An 18,999-nucleotide genomic window follows, 5' to 3' on the forward strand; every position below is an offset into this window, starting at 1 on the left:
GTCATTTGTAGTTTCCACTATTTTTTGACAATGTTGTAAGTGGTCTTTGTTCTCTTACTCGTTCACGTGCATCCAAATTAGATATGAACCCATGTTTGATAGTCTTCTCTAATACCCATTTGTTGTTCTTGGTCTCTAGATTCTTTGCTTTTTGATCCAATTCATTTTTTTGCAAATGCTGAGCATGAACAACTTCTACCAACTCATTATATTCATTCTTCTTTGTTAGACAGTCGAGCATTTAAATGCGTGATCTAAGCTTCCTTCATCATCAGCATCCTTTGTGATGATATCCAAATGCTTTGCACCTAACTAGCAAGCTTTGTTGTGTAACCAAGCAAGCCAGAATTGCCCTCACAAATATATTTGATTAAAGAAGTTAGGCCTAAAAATTTAGGTGGTTGTTAGGTCAAGGGATCAGGTGGGTGAATTGATCCTTCCACCCATATTATATCAACATGATTTCTTCCTAATTCCCTGGCTTGTTGCATTACATAAGGTTTGACCTTAGAAGCCTCTATTCTCTTATAGGGAGGAGCACACTCATCATCTAGATCCACATGTATACATTGCTTCTTAGAATTATCTCTGATGTTCTACAAACCACAAAATAGTACTGAAATTGTAACTAACTCCTTTCTTTGCAAAAATATATGGTGCAGTAAAACATTATAATTAATTTCAAACACTTTCATTTCAAATAATATAAAAATTAATGCCATACCTCCATTGAGAACTATAGCAACAATTCTTGATGCAATAACACTTCTTGGCATTAAAATAATCGAGTATAAAAAATCAATGAAAGCAAATATGACTTTTTGGTTCCACTTGAAGGCACCAAAAAGCCAAATCTCTCTTTATTAATATTGTTGTGGACAAAATAGGTAATATTTCCTGAAAAATGAGAAACATTTAGCACCTTTCAAAGATTTCATTAAAAAGTTTAATTTTTTACCTCTTTTTAAAAAGTGGTCTATACATACGTACAACACTACCAAAAAATGATAATATTTTGGGCACTTTACACGTTTCTTACAAAAATTGACATGAAAAAAAAGGCTTCGTTTTGCTTACTTTTTGAGATTATAATTGAAAATCTAACAATAAGTTTTCAGAAAACATGCCAAAATAGAGACAATGTTTATTATTTCCATCTTCAATCCATAAAAAAATTTGATACAACTATAAAAAGAAGCTATTTTTGGAACATATAGATTAGGGCATAGTTATGGTTCTTCATAATCATTTCTATCTATACCAACACAATCACTAGTTGATGTGCCTTTCCCAGAGAAGGTAGATGAGGCATCCTCTTCTTCACTATCCTAAATACATTTTTTTCTTCTATGTGTATACTTGAAGCTTAGACTCCTTGGGTCATTTGCCATGTTAGCATGATTGAGGCTGTGCTACAGAGTGCAACTATAAAAAACTATTTATTTGATTATATTACAAAAGTGTTATCTTGATACAGTTATTATCTTAATTATAAAACCCTATTTTGGCTCTTGATGAGAGTAGTATTAAAATCCATTTTGAAGCTCTTGAAGAGTATCACAATTTCTTAATTGATAATATATACTTTTTTTTAAAGAGTTCATTATGTAACAGATGTTCATTTAAAATATCATGAATAAGCTATTTAAAAGCTGTCTAATTTTAAAAAATAATTACACACTTATTTTTAAAGATGTATCCTTGATGTGACAAAAGGGATTAAAATGGTAATTTTAGTTATTAAATGAGTTTAGAAAGCATGAAAAAGCTTGCTTTAAGAAACAAAAGTTTATACTTTCAAAAATACTTTTTTGTAAAATATCAGGCACGGACTTGGGTTGGAATCCTACTGGTTACTACACATAGTAAGGATGTTTTAGCTATAATATTTGTGGCCAACTTAATGCTAAGTAAGAACTTCTTAGTTAAGAGTTGATGTTTTTCATCAACTTGATACAAAACATCAACTTTTATGAAAATTTGATATTTTGCATCAAGTTTATATAAAACATCAACTTTATATGCAAAACATCAACTTTATACACAAAAAATTAAAATTTTTAACAAAACTTGATATTTTGCATTAATGTTATGCAAAATATCAACTTTCCCACAAAACTTAATGTTTTGCATCAACTTTGATGCAAAACATCAAGTTTATGGAAAAGTTGATGTTTTGCATCGACTCGATGCAAAACATCAACTTTTAGGCTAAAAGTTAATTTTTTACATCAAGTCAATGCAAAATATCAACTTTTCCATACAACTTGATGTTTTGCATCAAAGTTGATGCAAAACATCAACTCTACCACAAAACTTGATGTTTTGTATCAAGTTTCAAATGCTTCGGAGAAGAAAGTTGGAGGATTTTAACAAACAGCTTGTTTTAGCGATTCCGTCCACATTGGCATGCTCAGACAACCTATTCCACACATTTTGAGTACCAACACAACTATGTTTTAATGCGATATACAAACATCACAGAGCGATTTGGCTCTTCAACATCTGCATATCACATCGAAACATAATCGTGTTGGTACTCAAAATGTGCTGAATAGGTCGTTTGAGTATGTTAACTTAATCTAAATTGCTAAAACAGACCGTTTGTTAAAACCGACCTCCGATCCTCTAACTTTCTTCTTTGGAACATCCGAAACTTGATGCAAAACATCAAGTTTTGTGGTAGAGTTAATATTTTGCATCAACTTTGATGCAAAACGTCAAGTTGTGTGGAAAATTTGATGTTCTGTATCAACTTTGATGTAAAACATCAACTTTTAGGGGGCTATTTTTCTTAACTTCGAAATATTTTTATAGTTTTTTTATTTTTATTTTTATCATCGATAAATCTATAAAAACTCATTCCAAATAGTAGATAGCCAATAAAATCTCTACACTTTTTTATAAAATCTTATAAATCATAGAATTAAAAATATATATATGCCCAGGATTAGATAACACAGGTAGAACATAGGTTTAGGGCTAAAGACCTGAAAAATACGCATGGTCGCAACCTCTGACTACAAATTTGAGAGGATGTTACTAAAAAAAATGCTTGTCTATGTATCCATGTAACCTTTGTATCATAAATAATATCGCTACATAGTAGATGCCAAACATTCATGATAGTAGAAGAGCTAGATGAAATAATCCATGATGACTTGTAATCCATTGGTTTTGATCCAGATGTACGAGGCTCCATTGATTTGGAAAACCATGAGTCGATTGATTCGCCAATCCTGATTTTTGTTCTACAATTCAATTTTAAAGCTGAATAACTATAAGTAAATACACATGGTGGGACCATTTATGTCGAGGAGGGGGGTGCATGTGAGCCTGGACTCTGCCATGCCTATGTGCAGTAGCATGCTCTCCAGCATAGGGGACCTTGAATCTACCGTCATCATGAAAGCTCCAAGCTCCTCTCTACCACCATTCAAGAAGCCCTAAGATCCTCTCTTTTCTTTTTGTACACAAAGACAATGTCGCAGGTGAAGTTTGCATCTCTCAGCATCCTCCGCATGTCCTCCAAATAATTAAACTAGAGCTCATTGTACACTACCCTTAGACATACCATCTCTCAACATCCGTCACATATAATCTAAATAATTATAACTAGAGCTCATTCCTACACTACTCTTAGATATACCATCACCTACATTCATGATAATGGCTACCTAGATCAAACATCAACATATGCATACTATGAATTTTTACCACCACCATATATGTACATGATATAAGCTACAATTTCTTCCCTCCACTCTTATTCATATTGCATAACAAGAATTTCCTTCATGAAAACAAATACCTACGGTGGATCGAAATTTACACCTAAAAATTATCCTGCCGAAAAAAATTTCGATTTTCTACTCTTTTAACATGCTCAGGTTCACTGAGAGCCTCCATAGTTACCATCTTCTATATATATATATGAATAGAAGTCTACCTTTGCACACCTATAAGTTGACCTCTTTAAACTCTTAGCATTAGTTGTATATCATGCCCACTATCTACTTATAATAAATAATAGAGCAAATAATTATGTCATGCAAACTGTCAAGGTCAGTATATACTAAAGGCTTTGCTATCTGGATCTACAAATAGACTCAAGGTTGTTTGTAAGATTTTTCATAAATTATGGAGCTTATATTGTTATGTATTCTAATAGTTTTTGAGTGCTTCTCGAATAATGTGCATATTTATGCATAGTGGTAGAATTTGTCCCAAGAAAGTCCATTAAAAAAAGTGTCTTACATTCATGAAAATTTATAAAATAAATTTTTATTTAAAAAAGATTGATATTTCTTTAAGTTGTGTAGAATCGTACGCCATTTTGTAAGTCAAGTTTATTTTTATGTCACAAATAACAACAGTTTATAAATCTACGAAGGTCACACATGTTCTCAATCTTGAAAAAAATAGCAAAATTCATGTAATTTTTAAATTTATACATGGAATTCTTGATGTGTTTTCAAAAAACTATGTTTTTAAGCTATTTTTGAGATTTCACACATTTTGGAGGGAATCGTTTTAGGTAACCCACGTCAGTTACCTATTTTGCTCGCAATAGTTTCACTGTTGTCCATGCATAAATAGCATGTGAGGAAAGAGGAGATTCAGGTGAAAGCTTAGAGGCTTCCTTGAGAGATTGAAGATTTTAATGGAGGGAAATTCAAATGGAGAAGAGTGTCCATTGAATTAGGAAAACTCATCTAATGACAACCACCATAACTTCATGAAAATGCACTAGAATAGAACTTAAGCGTGTTGCACTGAAAAAAAAGAACTTTTTAAAATACTAAGTTCGGTTCCAAAGATATATTCGAGTTCTCCACTATTTCCAATCAACATATTCTAATTCCATGTTGTACTTATGTCAAAAATATAGTTGCATAGTTACATATGTCAGAAATATCCTCGAACTTGTTTTCTTACTTTATAGAGTACTAGCTTTTCACATTTATGAATTTTCACATGCATTGGTTGAAGTTACGTAGAATTTAAGAACATTAGAATAAAATAAGCATCTAATCTCTTTAGAAATGAAAAAAAGGCAAATTTAGATTCGAAAACAAGAGAGAGAAACCCATGGGAGTTCTAGGGGAGAGAGAAAGCCCTTAAAGGGTCCATTTGGAGCTTGAATTTTTCCTAATGCGATGGCTAGCTCATCGGAATGTCCTTGGTCAAGACTCCATGATGTTGATACCCACTTTGCACAAAACAAAACAATGTTATGTATGGAAATCAAGCAAGCACACAAGGGGCCTACTTACGTGTAGGGGGTGCTTGGTTAAGAAAACATAAGAGGTGCTTGCTTTCACCAAGATGGAGCTTTCTCTTGATTACACCCAAATCAAAGCATGATGAGAAAAGGGTTATGACATATTGTACAAGCACAAAATACCTTCTTCCTCTATCTTGATAGGCTCAATTTCTTGATTCATGGAGAGCTCTTCTCCTCACCCGCTTGTCTTCTTGACGGTGTTGCAGCTCCTTCCTTCACGCTTTGAGAGCCGGCCTTCTTCTTCACACGAACGCTTGAGCCTTATTCACTTCATGAGCACCTAGAACACACCACTAGATCTTCCCCTTCACATGCTCTGATGACCATGATAAAATTTTGAATAAGGAAGTGCAGAACAGAAGCTTGGGCTTGAGTGTGTGTGTATGTGTGTGTGTGCTTTTGAGAGAGCTATGTGCATGTGTGTGTGTAGGAAGACATAGCCAACAAAAAGCAAGAGAGGTTGAAGTTGCAAGAGAAGTGTGTGAGAGAGAGAGGTTGAAGTTGCAAGAGAAGTGTGTGTGTGTGTGTGTGTGTGTGTGAGAGAGAGAGAGAGAGAGAGAGAGAGAGAGAGAGAGAGAGAGAGAGAGAGAGAGAGAGAGAGAGAGAGGTAGAGCCACATAAAAGGGTGCGCCCCTATCACCCTATCCACCATAAAATAAAAAATTGGACAAGTGAGGCCACACAACTATTAACCAAAAAGATCGCAGTCTAGTTGATTTTCAAGTTATTACAATGAATTTACCATGGTGCATTATATAGATGCACATGGTTATTAGATCCCTCTTTACAGGTGAGGTGTAGCCATTCCATCCACTCCTTGCCTCATCCTCTTTGGACCACATGCCTCATGGGTATGTTCACGTACCAAGAATACACGGTTTTTTCAGCACCCCCCCTCAATGCATAGATGCATTGGACTTAACAAAAAACTGACATTTTACAGACAATCATAATGGGAATGCCTTTATAATTCGAAGTGTACAAAAGAGGTTATAATAGGAATTTTATAGACAATCATAATGGGAATGCCTTAATAATTAGAAGTGTACAAAAGAGGTTATAGTAGGAGTTTTACAACGTAAAGTGAGACTTTAAAAAGTCTATCCGGTAGCTTAGAAGAGACCACAAAATTACCCTCTTCTTTGTTAGCGCCACTTGTAGATTCGCAAGTGAGATGACCTCGCTCTCCACACTTTTTGTACTTCTTCTTTTGTGGGTCCTCCTTGAAGCACTGAGCCTTGGTGTGGCCCTTCTTCTTACAGAAGGTATACATGAGTTGAGACTTGGCCACCATTAGAGATGGTCAAAGAAGTGTTGTTTGAGATGGAGGTAGATGCCTTGTCACGTACCTTGTGATCTTCCTTGATTAGGGCCAAGATGCACCTTTCAAGGGTCGGATCATGGAGATTCTTGAGGGTCATGACCAACAAGTAGTACTCCATGGACATGCTCTTCAAGAGCACGACTATTGCATCATCATTATCAACCTTGGAGTTGATCAATGCAAGTTGGGAAATGATGATCTTGAGGTTTGAAATGTGGGTGCCTATGGATTCTCTAGACTCCATTTTTAAATCATATAATTTAATCTTCAATACAAGCATGGAATGTTTACCTTTGGCTCTGTAGAACTTGTTGAGCTCCTCCCATATGGCTTGGGTCGTGGTCAAATCAGAGACACAGAACCCACTCATTTTGCAGAGTAGAAAAATGCTCCCCATTATGTCAATTATTCATCTAATACTTGTTAGAGGAGTTCATCAAGAACCTTGAGCTGAGGGCTTTGAGATTATAGTGGTTTCATGCGATGAGAAGCTAAGGGGGGGAATATCACAACTATATGGAAACCAAGAAAGAGGACACCACCATTCTTGTATTGCTTGCTGCAGCTCACTCACACCATGAAAAAATATGTGGGCTAGCTCATCAGAGAGTATTTGGCCAGCACATAAGGGGCCTGGTAACTTGTGCCAACCACACAAGGGGGTGCTTACTTAAGGACGTGCATAGGTGGTGCTTGCTTAAGGACACATAGGGGGTGCTTACTTAAGGATGTGCATAGGTGGTGCTTGCTTAAGGACACATAGGGGGTGCTTGCTTAAGGACACATAGGGAGTGCCTGCTTTCACTAAGATTGTCTCTTGATTAAATCCAAATCTAAGCATGAGAAGCAGGGGGTTATGAGGTATTGTACAAGCACAAAATATCTTCTTCCTCCTTCTTGACGGGCTTGATTTCTTGATTTGTGTGGAGAGATCTTCTCCTCATGATCTTGTCTTCTTGACGGTGTTGACCTCCTTCCTTCAAGCTTTGAGAGCCGGCCTTCTTTTTCACACAGAAACGCTTGAGCCTTCTTCACTCCATAAGAACCATGAACACACCACCGGATCTTCCCCTTCACAGGCTCTAATGAACATGACAAAATATCGAAGAAGCAAGTGCACAACAGAAGCTTGGGCTTGAGTGTGTGTATATGTGTGTGCTTGTCAGAGAGCTATGTGTGTGTGTGTATAGGAAGCCATAGCCAAAAAGTAAGAGAGTTTTGAGTTGCAAGAGATGTGTGTGTGTGTGTGTGTGTGAGAGAGAGAGAGAGAGAGAGAGAGAGAGAGAGAGAGAGAGAGAGAGAGAGAGAGAGAGAGAGAGGTAGACCACAAAAAGGGCACCCCCTATCACCTTGTATGTCGTAAAATTAACAAGTGTGGTAGAGCAATTGGTGAAGTGTGTGTGTGTTTGGGGTAAGGTCTCGTGATCGAGTCTTACTTCCAGCTCTCATCCGACACTACTTGGTACAAATAAAAATCTCACATTACAAATTTTTTTCTATATAAAAGTGGACAAGTGAGTCCACACAACTATTAACCAAAAAGATCTTAGTCTAGTTGATTTTCAACTTATTATAACATTTGAAGCTACCATGGTGCATTATATAGATGCACATGGTTATTAGATCCCTCTTTAGAGTTGAGGTGTATCCTTTCCATCCACTCCCTTGCCTCATCCTCTCTGGAGCACATGCCTCAAGGGTATGTTCACATACTACGAATACATGGGTTTTTCAACATGCCCCCTCAATGCATAGATGCATTGGACTGAACAAAAACCGACATCTTACTATAGATAATCATATCGGGAATGCCTTTATAATGTGAGGTGTACAGAAGAGGTTATAGTATGAGTTTTAAACATAAAATGTTACTTTAAAAAGTCCTTCAGGTATCTTAGAAGAGACCACAAAATTACACTCTTCTTTGTTACTCCCACTCATACATTCGCGAGTGAGATGACCTTGCTCTTTACACTTTTCGCACTTCTTCTTTTGCGGGTCCTCCTTGAAGCACTGAGCCTCGGTGTGGCCTTTCTTCTTACATAAGGCATACTTGAGTTGAGACTTGGCCACCATGGAGAGGGCCGAAGAAGTGTTTTTTGAGATCATGGAGGTAGATGCCTTGTCACGTACCTTGTGCTCTTCCTCGTAGGGCCAAGATGCACCCTTCAAGGGTCAGATTGGCAAGAACACCATATTGGGGAATATGGGAATTTCCCATAAGTTTGGGACACGTGATCAAAACTTTGGATTTGCCATAACTTGAACACCATTACTCCAAATTGTGCGCTTTAAAGCTTAATAGATCCCTCTTTTCAAGTGCTTTCCAATGATAGGTCACATGATAGGGTTTTGAGAAACTTAGAGACATGTTAATCGGGTCCCACCTTTTTAGTATGACAAAAATGGGACTTGGGAGATTCCCAAACTCACGAATATGGTGTTCAAGATTCTCGAGGGTCATGAGTGACTTGTAATTCGTGGGCATGCTCTTCAAGAGCACAGCTATTGCATCATCATTGTTGTCGACCTTGGAGTTGATCGATGCAAGTTGGGCCATGATGCTCTTGCGGTTTGAAATGTGGGTGCTTAAGGATTCTCTCGACTCCATTTTTAAATCATAGAATTTGATTTTCAATGCAAGCATGGAATTTTCACCTTTGGCTCCATAGAGCTTTTTGAGCTCCTCCCACATGGCTTTGCGAGACGGTGGTCAAATCGGAGATAGAGAACTCCCTCTTTGTCAAGTAGAAAAATTCTCCCCATTATGTCAATTCTTCACCGAATACTCGCTGTGGAGGAGTTCATCAATAAGCTTGAGTTGAGGGCTTCGAGATGATAGTGGTTTCACGCAATGAGAAGCTAAGTTGGGAAAAATCCCAATTATAGGGAAACCAAGAAAGAGGGCACCCCCATGCTTGTATTTCTTGCTACACCTTGCTCACACCATGAAAACATACGTTGGCTAGCTTATCGAAAAGTACTTGGCCAAGACTCCATACTGATACTCACTTTGCACAAAACAGTGCTATGTATAGAAATCAAGCAAGCACACAAGGGACTTGCTTACCTGTACCAAGCACACAAGAGGGGGGCTTGCTTAAGCACACACAAGGGGTTCTTGCTTTCACCAAGATGGATATTTCTCCCTATTTTACACCCAAATCGAAGCATGATAAGAAGGGGTTACACCTTGCTCACACCATGAAAACATACGTTGGCTAGCTTATCGGAAAGTACTTGGCCAAGAATCCATACTGATACCCACTTTGCACAAAACAGTGCTATGTACAGAAATCAAGCAAGCACACAAGGGGCTTGCTTACCTGTACCAAGCACACAAGAGGGGTGCTTGCTTAAGCACACACAAGGGGTTCTTGCTTTCAGCAAGATGGATATTTCTCCCTATTACACCCAAATCAAAGCATGATAAGAAGGGGGTTAAGAGGTATTGCAACCACAAAATACCTTCTTCCTCCTTGATGGGCTCGACGTGGAGAGCTCTTATCCACACCGGCTTGCTTTCTTGATGGAGTTGCACCTCCTTTCTTCAAACCTTCTTCTTCACACGAATGCTTGAGCCTTCTTCACTTCATGAGCACCAAGAACACATCACCAGATCTTGCCCTTCACGTGCTCTGTGACCATGACAAAATGTTGAAGAAGCAAGTGCACAACACAAGCTTGGGCTTAAGTGTGTGTGTATGTCTGTGTGTGCTTGTGTGTGTGTGTGTGTAGGAAGCCATAGCCAACAATCAAGAGATCTTTTAGTTGCAAGAGAAGTGAGAGAGAGAGAGAGAGAGAGAGAGAGAGAGAGAGAGAGAGAGAGAGAGAGAGAGAGAGAGAGCCACAAAAAGGGCATCCCTCACCGAGTTGAGACACAGAAAGGTAGATGGAGGGAGGGAGAGAGGCAGAGAGACAGAGATGCACATGAGAGAGAAAGTAAAATGTCTCTATATTGGAGTGGAGAACTATGCGGACTGAGAGAGAGAGAGAGAGAGAGAGAGAGAGAGAGAGAGAGAGAGAGAGAGAGAAGGTGCAAGCTTAGAGAGAGGAAGAGGGAGATGTTGCATGTGTGGGTGTGTGCAGGTTGAGAGAGAGAGAGAGAGAGAGAGAGAGAGAGAGAGAGAGAGAGAGAGAAGGTGCAAGCTTAGAGAGAGAGAGAGAGAAGGTGCAAGCTTAGAGAGAGAGAGAGAGAAGGTGCAAGCTTAGAGAGAGAAAGAGGGAGATGTTACATGTGTGGGTGTGTGTAGGTTAAGAGAGAGAGAGAGAGAGAGAGAGAGAGAGAGAGAGAGAGAGGGTGCAGGCTCAAAATGGTTTTCAAATTCAAGGCCTACTGTATGGTATCCAAACCTCTCTCGTTCTAGAGGATGGGTTGGGGGGCTAGTTTTCTTTAAAAGATATTCGGATGGATCCCGCTGAGGGCATTTCTCCTTCCCAGCTTTATTTACACAAACACACACAAGGAACCACCCTTTACACAAAGGTGTCACTATGTCAGGGAGGGCTAGGACCAATAAGGTTGGGAGTTGGAACTTGGGACTGTAGAGTCCCAAGCACTATCCCGATCCTTTAGTACTTACCTACCACATGACCACTGCTTCCCTTGTCTTTTGTACATTGTAAATTATCAGTTCAAGCCCTCCCAAGCTACCACGTGACCATTGCTTCCCTTGTCTTTTGTAAATTGTAATGTAACAGTGCTAGGTGCACTTTACGTTGCCTCAAATTTGTAAGGCTACTATAGTGAGAAAAGCGATTTTTAAAAAATATGGCGATTTTAATAATTAATTAGGTGTGCACCAGTGCATTATACTTTCGTGTGATTTCTTTCTAAAACAAAGGAGGAAGGTAGATAATAATAAGGGGGCTTCAATAATAGTAGTGCTTGGAAAAAATGTGACACCTTTAAATTCCAAAAATGGGGAAGGGGGAAGGCAAGAGTGTAATTCCCAATAAGGGCTTCGGCGCCCTAGTGCTCACAAAAAAATGTGCTAGCTTTACAGTTTATTAAAAAATGTCTAATTTTCCTTTTGAGAGTGTAAGTAACTTCACTTTTTATGATGGTATTATTTTGAAAAACGTTATTTTTTTAAAGTTCACCTTGGAGCTTGGATATGATGAAGGCCTTTTATGTTTTTGGAAAATTACCAAATATGGAGACATTTTTGCTTAAGCGAAGAGTATTAATTTAGCACTAGTTTGGTAACAAGACACTTTTATGTCTTCTTTGCTCACCATGTTTGAGGAATTTTCACAAGATATGTATAATGAATTGTCATATGTTATCTTTAGCAATCTTTAGCAATATTACATTTGAATGATTCAAATGCCACTAGAAAAGGAATATTAGAAGGTACTACAACCTATATTTCTAGTACCAAAGTATTTTATGGCCAAAATGTTCAAAAAATAAGTAATTCCAATGCATGTAGCACTAATTAGACCACATGGGTCGGTTCAATTGTTGTCTTTTGCAATATTGTACTATAGGCTAGCTATGTCATTTCATTTTTATTGATTGAAGTGCATGTGCCACTAACTAGCGCACATGGGTCCACAATAGTACACTTCACGCTTGTGCTATTGCTTGAGGTGCATATACAATCACCATTATGTTTTACTTTTGGTCTTAATCTCTCAAAGTTCTTCATTGTAATATCTGTTGAAATTCTTTTGTTAGTCTCTCTCTCTCTCTCTCTCTCTCTCTCTCACACACACACACACACACACACACACACACACACACAAATACACATGATCAGAATCAAGTGCTCCGATACGGTGAACCATGACTAAATTTGGAAAATAAAGCACAAATCATGGAAAATCATGCAAACCAAGATATCATGAAAAACACACACAAGAGATAGAGGGAGAAGGGAATCTAAAGATGCATATAGAGAGAAGATAGACAAATGGCCTAAGTGAGCTTACCTCCCAATTATGGGTGAACCACGACTAAATTTGGGAACTAAAGCACAAATCGTAGAAAATCATGCAAACCCAGATATGATGGAAAACACAAACAAGAGAGAGAGAGAGAGAGACGGTAATCCAAATGTTAATAACATGTGAAATTACAGGTATTAAGGCAATTGTATGAGCTAACTATATTTATATCGGAGCACTTGATTCTGATCATGTGGATTAGATATGGTAAGAAGAAAAAACAAAAAGACAAAAATCACGTGGGTCAGTTGCTTGCTAGTGGTAGCTGTAGACGCGTAGAAAATGTTGCGCATGGTGAAATTGTTGTATAAAGGGGCTGTGAGGGCTACGAGCTTCATTCATCACTCCACCTCGTAAACTCGACTGTGGGCGCGGACTTGTTGGTGGGTAAAGATATTTTTTTCTTCTCAAGCTAGCTAATTATAGTCTCATATGTTGCAAGCACAGCTAATTATACTCTTTAATCACGATTGCTTGATTATAACCTGTACTACGTCCGGCACTGTATATTACTCCTCTCAGTCCTCCAGTATAAGTAATTACATGAGCACTAAACATACCGTCACACTTTGATGCGTGCAGGTCTCCAATGGCCGCGGCGTGGAGCTACTACTTCTTTGTATGGGCTGTGCTGATGATGATGAATCCACAATTACATATTGTGATGGGCGCAGTGGAGCTGCAGCTGCAGCAGGCTGGAACTTGTGTGGACGCAAACGCGGCGAGCTTGGCATTGGGCGGAGAGCAGCTTAGGACAGTTGTGAGAAGGTGCTGTGAGGGGCAAACGTACGGAATGACGGGTTCTGCTCTCAATCTTCTAATGCGCAATATTCCTGTGCGTGTTGACCAATTTAATGATAAACCGCGTGGTTGTGTGGAGATGGAGATGGAAGTACAGGAGGTCAGGAGCGGAACAATCCAGAGGAGCTGGCTCGTTACGATTGATGTGGATAACAAAACGTAAACACAAGGTGCACACTATGGTTACACTGTTAACGGCGTCGTACCCAAGATCTCCAAGTCTACCGGCCACGTCTTCTTCCCAGCAAATGTCTTTCCCCCTAATGTTCGCCCATTCTTAGGCGAATCCAAGGGCGAGATCGTATATTTCACTGATCAGCAGAACGGGCCGCCTGCAAACACTGTGTTTAAGTTAAATGGAAAAATGTACAATCAGTTCAGGCTCTATGGTCCGTCCCCTCCTCCACCCCCTCGCAGCCTCCATCTCTAGCTGACTGCATAAATTAATTAGCTTCCATGGGGTTTTGCTCACTAGTAATCCTTTACATGGAGTCAGCATTACCCCTTGCCTGCACAGTACAGTCTCCCTCTCAATAACTTCCTGCTCGGCACCTCTTACATGCTGCATGCACGATGCCGGAGATTGTGATCATACATCATCCTGTATGAGCAGCAGCACATGGAACATTGAAAAAAAAAAAGGAGTTTTTTCTTGTTTCTTTGTGTGCTTTGCTTTGTTTTTTTGGGGGGTTCCTGTGTACGATTATTGCTTTAGACGTGCTTTCTGTAGGAGAGGTGATTTGGTGTTTGATTTATTTTCGATCGCTTACTAGTTCGCCTGGCTTTCAAAATCTTACCTAGACTAGTAGATTATCCTCCTCGGGGGTAGTAATAAGTCCATAAGCTGGTTTGATTATTATGGCGAAAGAGGTATTCTATTCTAAGAAATCGTGGGCCCCTCTACAAAAAGGTTCTGAGACGCCCTTGGCCATATCCATACCAAGATGTTTCACATTTCAATTAAGAACCTCGCATACTCCTATCCTCTGCAACATCCCGAGAGGCCCTTGGCCATGTCCATTTCAAGATCTTTCACATTACAGTTGAGAAGCTTGCATAATAAGTCCCACCTATCCTCTTCCCAAACAAAGGAATACTGACCCCAAGAAATGTGGTACCCTAACTGCATGCATGCAGGCAACTTCAGAGGTGCACCCTTTGCGAGGTAATTTCTCCGAAACTTGGCCACCTACCCATACCTTCACCACCACTGGTCTAGTCCTACACATGGGATTCTCTATAAAAGCCACAAAGGGGGTGTTTCTCCTTTAGGTACTATCTTCTAGTTCTTGGCCCAAATTTGGGTAGCCTTGGTGTCACATCATAACCTGAACAACCTTGCATAATATCAACAGTTAGGAAACCTAGTATGTAAAAGAGTCAGCTAAACAACAGATCAACTATTCCCAGCGGGACCGCTCACACAGTGTATTGACTGAAATATATTAGCATATTCATTCATCTTATTAACATAACATATAGACCAGCACATATGAATACATGTTCACATCAACTCTATGACATCTAGCTCAGTGTTCCTCCCTTTCTGAAAAACAATACTATTCCTGGAAACCCATATTTCCCATAAGCAACAGAATCTAATAATATTAAATAATAGACTTATGGCACTCTTAGCATCAATCACCAATCCCCCAAAATCCCTGAACTCCGAGTCTGTTAGATACCCATTTCCCAATTCTACCCCCCAAAGAAAAAAATCGTGGGCGCCTCGTCTAAATTTGAAGATTGTGTCATCACATCTAAATTTGGTGACTAACTAGTTAGTAACTACTAACATCACACTTAGCCTTAGGGCATCCTTGTACTCGCTAGTGTAAAAGAGAATGTGCTTTCTGAGTTCCCTTGTACATTTGAGCAATTAAACTAATAAAATTCAGCATGAATTTGATGGGTGAACAAAAGGGTACTGAAAAAGAGGCACAAAATTCATCATGATTCATCGAAAAAAAGTCAGATTTCAACATTGTGTCAATGACCACAATGGTATTCAAAATGATACCAATCATTGAAATTGATGAACAATGTTTTAGACAATGATCTTAATATCCAAAACATAACGAATGTTTCTTGACTTGGGGGATCATCTAGAAAGATTTCTTAGAGTTCATCATGAAGCCGACTCAAGAAGGACATCCAAGAAAAATAATCATCAACAAATAAGAATGGTTACACAAAGATGGGTCTCCAACCAATTCTTCGAAGCACTAAGGCAAAAATAGAAGTCAAAAAATTTCATGTTTTACCTTCTTAAAGACAAAGTTTATCATGCACAATGGTTAAGCATTAGGGCCAAAAATGAAAAATTTTGTGCCCTATAAGAAAGCGATTAAGATGTTATTTTAGTAAAGGTTTTAGAGGTCAAATGTCTCCAAATATGACAGTTTAGACTAGATTCATGGCTATTTATTGTCTTTAAAGCATATCTTTGAATATAACTTAAAAGTCACTTTTTCGAGTCATAACTCCCTTGTAATTTGACTTATTTGAATCACTCACTGACATCTATGGATTTCCCTCCAATGTTCTTCCCTCCAAGCCATTTTTCGAGCTTCTCCTTCTCATAACATAACCCTAATACAATCTTTCATAGCATCTTATGGCACAATTTTTTCTAATCTTTTTAAAAACCTGCAAGTTTTGTCAAAACAACCTATTCTAATATTTTACAACTTTCATTTACATCTTTTGCCTGGAAGTGTAGCTTGGGATATGTCTACTTTAGATAGTCCCTCCCAAAGAAAGTTTCATATTAATATTAAGCTAAGTCTTGAATATGCAACCTGGCATAGGGCAAATTAGATGTCTTTGAAAGATGCAAATGAAGCAAACTGACTTCGGATGGAAGGGAGGAAACACATTGACTTATGGGTTGATGGCAATCTCCACCCAAAAGATCCCTCAATTCGAAGGTACCCTTCTTTTTATTATGTTCATGATCTTATCCGGTTTGTAGGAGATGGTGTAAATGGTCTTTTAGGATACTATACAAGGTTATGCCAATCTAAGAATGAACAAGCGCATCATATTTTGAACTTAAACACTGCTTTGATAAATTCTCAAACACATCTTACAACTGAGCTTGAAAGAAAACTCAAATATCTTGAAGATTTAAATGAGTACTTAAGTGGTAAATTGTAAAATTATAAAAACGCACCCATTGGGTTGAGAGAAAGGAAAAGGCAAATGAAAAATATAAATAATTTATCTGAGACTTTGTCGGCAAGAAAAAGAAGGATAAAATTAGCAAGACAATATGTCACTCAAATTTCTAGTCTAAATGTGTATGATTCTGAAGATAGAGTACAACTTTTGAATGAGACAATGAATAAAACAGACATCATTAAAGTTCTTAAGCTACAAGAAAATTCATCATTAAGAAAAAAAAGTTCTTAAAGAGTTGCTCAAGGATATCAATTCAAGTTTGTAGATGCTTTACAAAGGAGACCTGTGACACAGTGGGTGTAAGTAGGAGGGGATATTGGGCTTTATCTAGTTTGTGGTTTAAAAATTTAAGACATCATAAAATAAAGGCTTTTGGATTGCCAAGGCCACACAATGTTGTCAAAGCATGAAATCAATTGAATCTAGAAATACCTAACTACTTTGGAGATTATTTTCATATAGAGGGTTGCATGCCATTTGAAAAACAGAGAAGAAAGTCTATTTTTAAATATTCTGATTTTAATAACATATGGATGGACCTAAGAAGAGTGAAAATTTCTATGGTACTACTATAAGTAATTGGTGTTAATGAATGTAATGGGCATTTGAAATTTGTCTTAAAGTTGGATGCAACTCAAAGTCAAAAGAACCAAAAAATGAAGAGGGTAAGCATTTCTCTTATGAATAGAGCATTGGAGTATAGCCAAGGTATGAGAGATACCCCTTGTCATAGTGTGTGCAATCAGAAATGGACCTGTGGTGGTGGATTGGTTGTGCCTAGGTATCGAACGCTGAAATGGCTTTTTTCTCATACTCAAATTCCTAGAATTTTAAATCTCAAAATGCAGGTGAATGTCTCAATGTTGATGTTGTTGGAAGTTTTACAGTTGAATGGCATATGAGTGCAGACTTAAAGGCATTAAAGTCAATGTTTAGTATAAATGGTGGTGGTAACACTAAACATCCTTGTCTTTATTGTATGGCATATGAGTGCAGACTTAAAGGCATTAAAGTCAATGTTTAGTATAAATGGTGGTGGTAACACTAAACATCCTTGTCTTTATTGTATGGCATATGAGTGCAGACTTAAAGGCATTAAAGTCAATGTTTAGTATAAATGGTGGTGGTAACACTAAACATCCTTGTCTTTATTGTATGGCAAGTATGGGGACATTAAATGAGTGGTGTAACACAAGGGCTATTGGAAGGCCACCCTCAAGGAGTATGGTAGGTTTGTAAAAATTCAAAAGTATAAAAATGATTTTGGGATCCTATCCTCCCTATTCAACTCCAGAATGTTCATATTTGTACTTTACATGCTGAAATAAGAATACTAGATAAACTTCTTCATCTTCACCTAGACTATGCATATTCAATCAGCCTTCAAACATTGCAAATGAATGCATAGATAAATGTGAGGTATTACTTTCAAAGATGGGTTTCCATGGTAGTCAAGTTCACATAAGGAAAGACCCTAATCTTTCTGACACGTGATGATCTTGCAGATGTATCAGTGGGAGGATCAAAGGTTAGAAGATTTTTGAGCAATCATGATCAAAAATAGGTTAGAAGATTTTTGATCAATCATGATCAAAAATAGGTTAGAAGATTTTTGAGCAATCATGATAAAAAATAGGTGAATACCATGTGGGAATGTTGGAAAGAGCTTTTCCAACTAACAACAAATGTAGCAAGTAATCCATAGGTAGCCTCGAGGGATTCACCTCAAAATTTTAAGTGTACCACGTGCGATCAAAAGGAGAGGTATTTTAATTCAAATTTTGGAAAAATTTTAACAGGATTACAATAACAGGAGGGGTATTTTAATTCAACTTCAAAAAAAATCCATTAGTTCAGAAGTAAAGAGGGGTGGTTTTATTGGGGGAAAAGTTTTAGTTAAGGGGTTTTTTAAATGCCCCTTGAACGCTCGTGATACATATGATTTTTTAGAAATGCACCCCCCGAGCAGGTAGCAAACAAGATAATGGAAGTGTGGATGCGACTTGATGAATTTCTCAAGCTTCTAAGAAAACAAAAAAGAACAGTAACATATGCACATGATTTTAAAGAAGCAATCACAAATCTTATTCAAGAAATCAAGCTGGCATGGGAAGAAAAAGATATCACATATTATTTGGTAAGAAAAAAAATCCTTTGCATGTTGTTTATTTCAACCATTTTCTTTGTATGAAACAAACATGGCTAATATACAATATTGTTACACATGTAGCATATTCTTTATATTCATGGGCCATTATTTGCTAAGAACCAAGGACCACTTGATACTTGGAGTACTCGAGGCATGGAAAAATCACATTATCAAGCACACACATCATTTTTTAGGAGTACAAGGCATGGAGGAGGATAGACAAGAAGCAATGCATTAAAAGAGCTATTCAATTGGTTTTTTAGAAGACAACTTCAAAAAATGATAGCATGAATTCAGTAGGAG

At 37.9% G+C, this 18,999-nt stretch overlaps 1 long non-coding RNA gene across 1 annotated transcript; it reads left to right on the forward strand.

The window, feature by feature from the left end:
* The first annotated feature begins 12,784 nt into the window (after positions 1 to 12,784).
* LOC147603180 (uncharacterized) lies at positions 12,785 to 13,749 on the forward strand. Its single transcript, XR_015265717.1, has 2 exons — positions 12,785 to 12,946; positions 13,146 to 13,749. It is a non-coding gene; the product is annotated as an uncharacterized LOC147603180 (long non-coding RNA).
* The last annotated feature ends 5,250 nt before the right edge of the window (positions 13,750 to 18,999 follow it).

Source organism: Cibotium barometz, chromosome 65 (genome assembly GCF_041138505.1).
Source record: "Cibotium barometz isolate CiBa-2024 chromosome 65, ASM4113850v1, whole genome shotgun sequence".
NCBI classification, from domain to species: domain Eukaryota; kingdom Viridiplantae; phylum Streptophyta; class Polypodiopsida; order Cyatheales; family Cibotiaceae; genus Cibotium; species Cibotium barometz.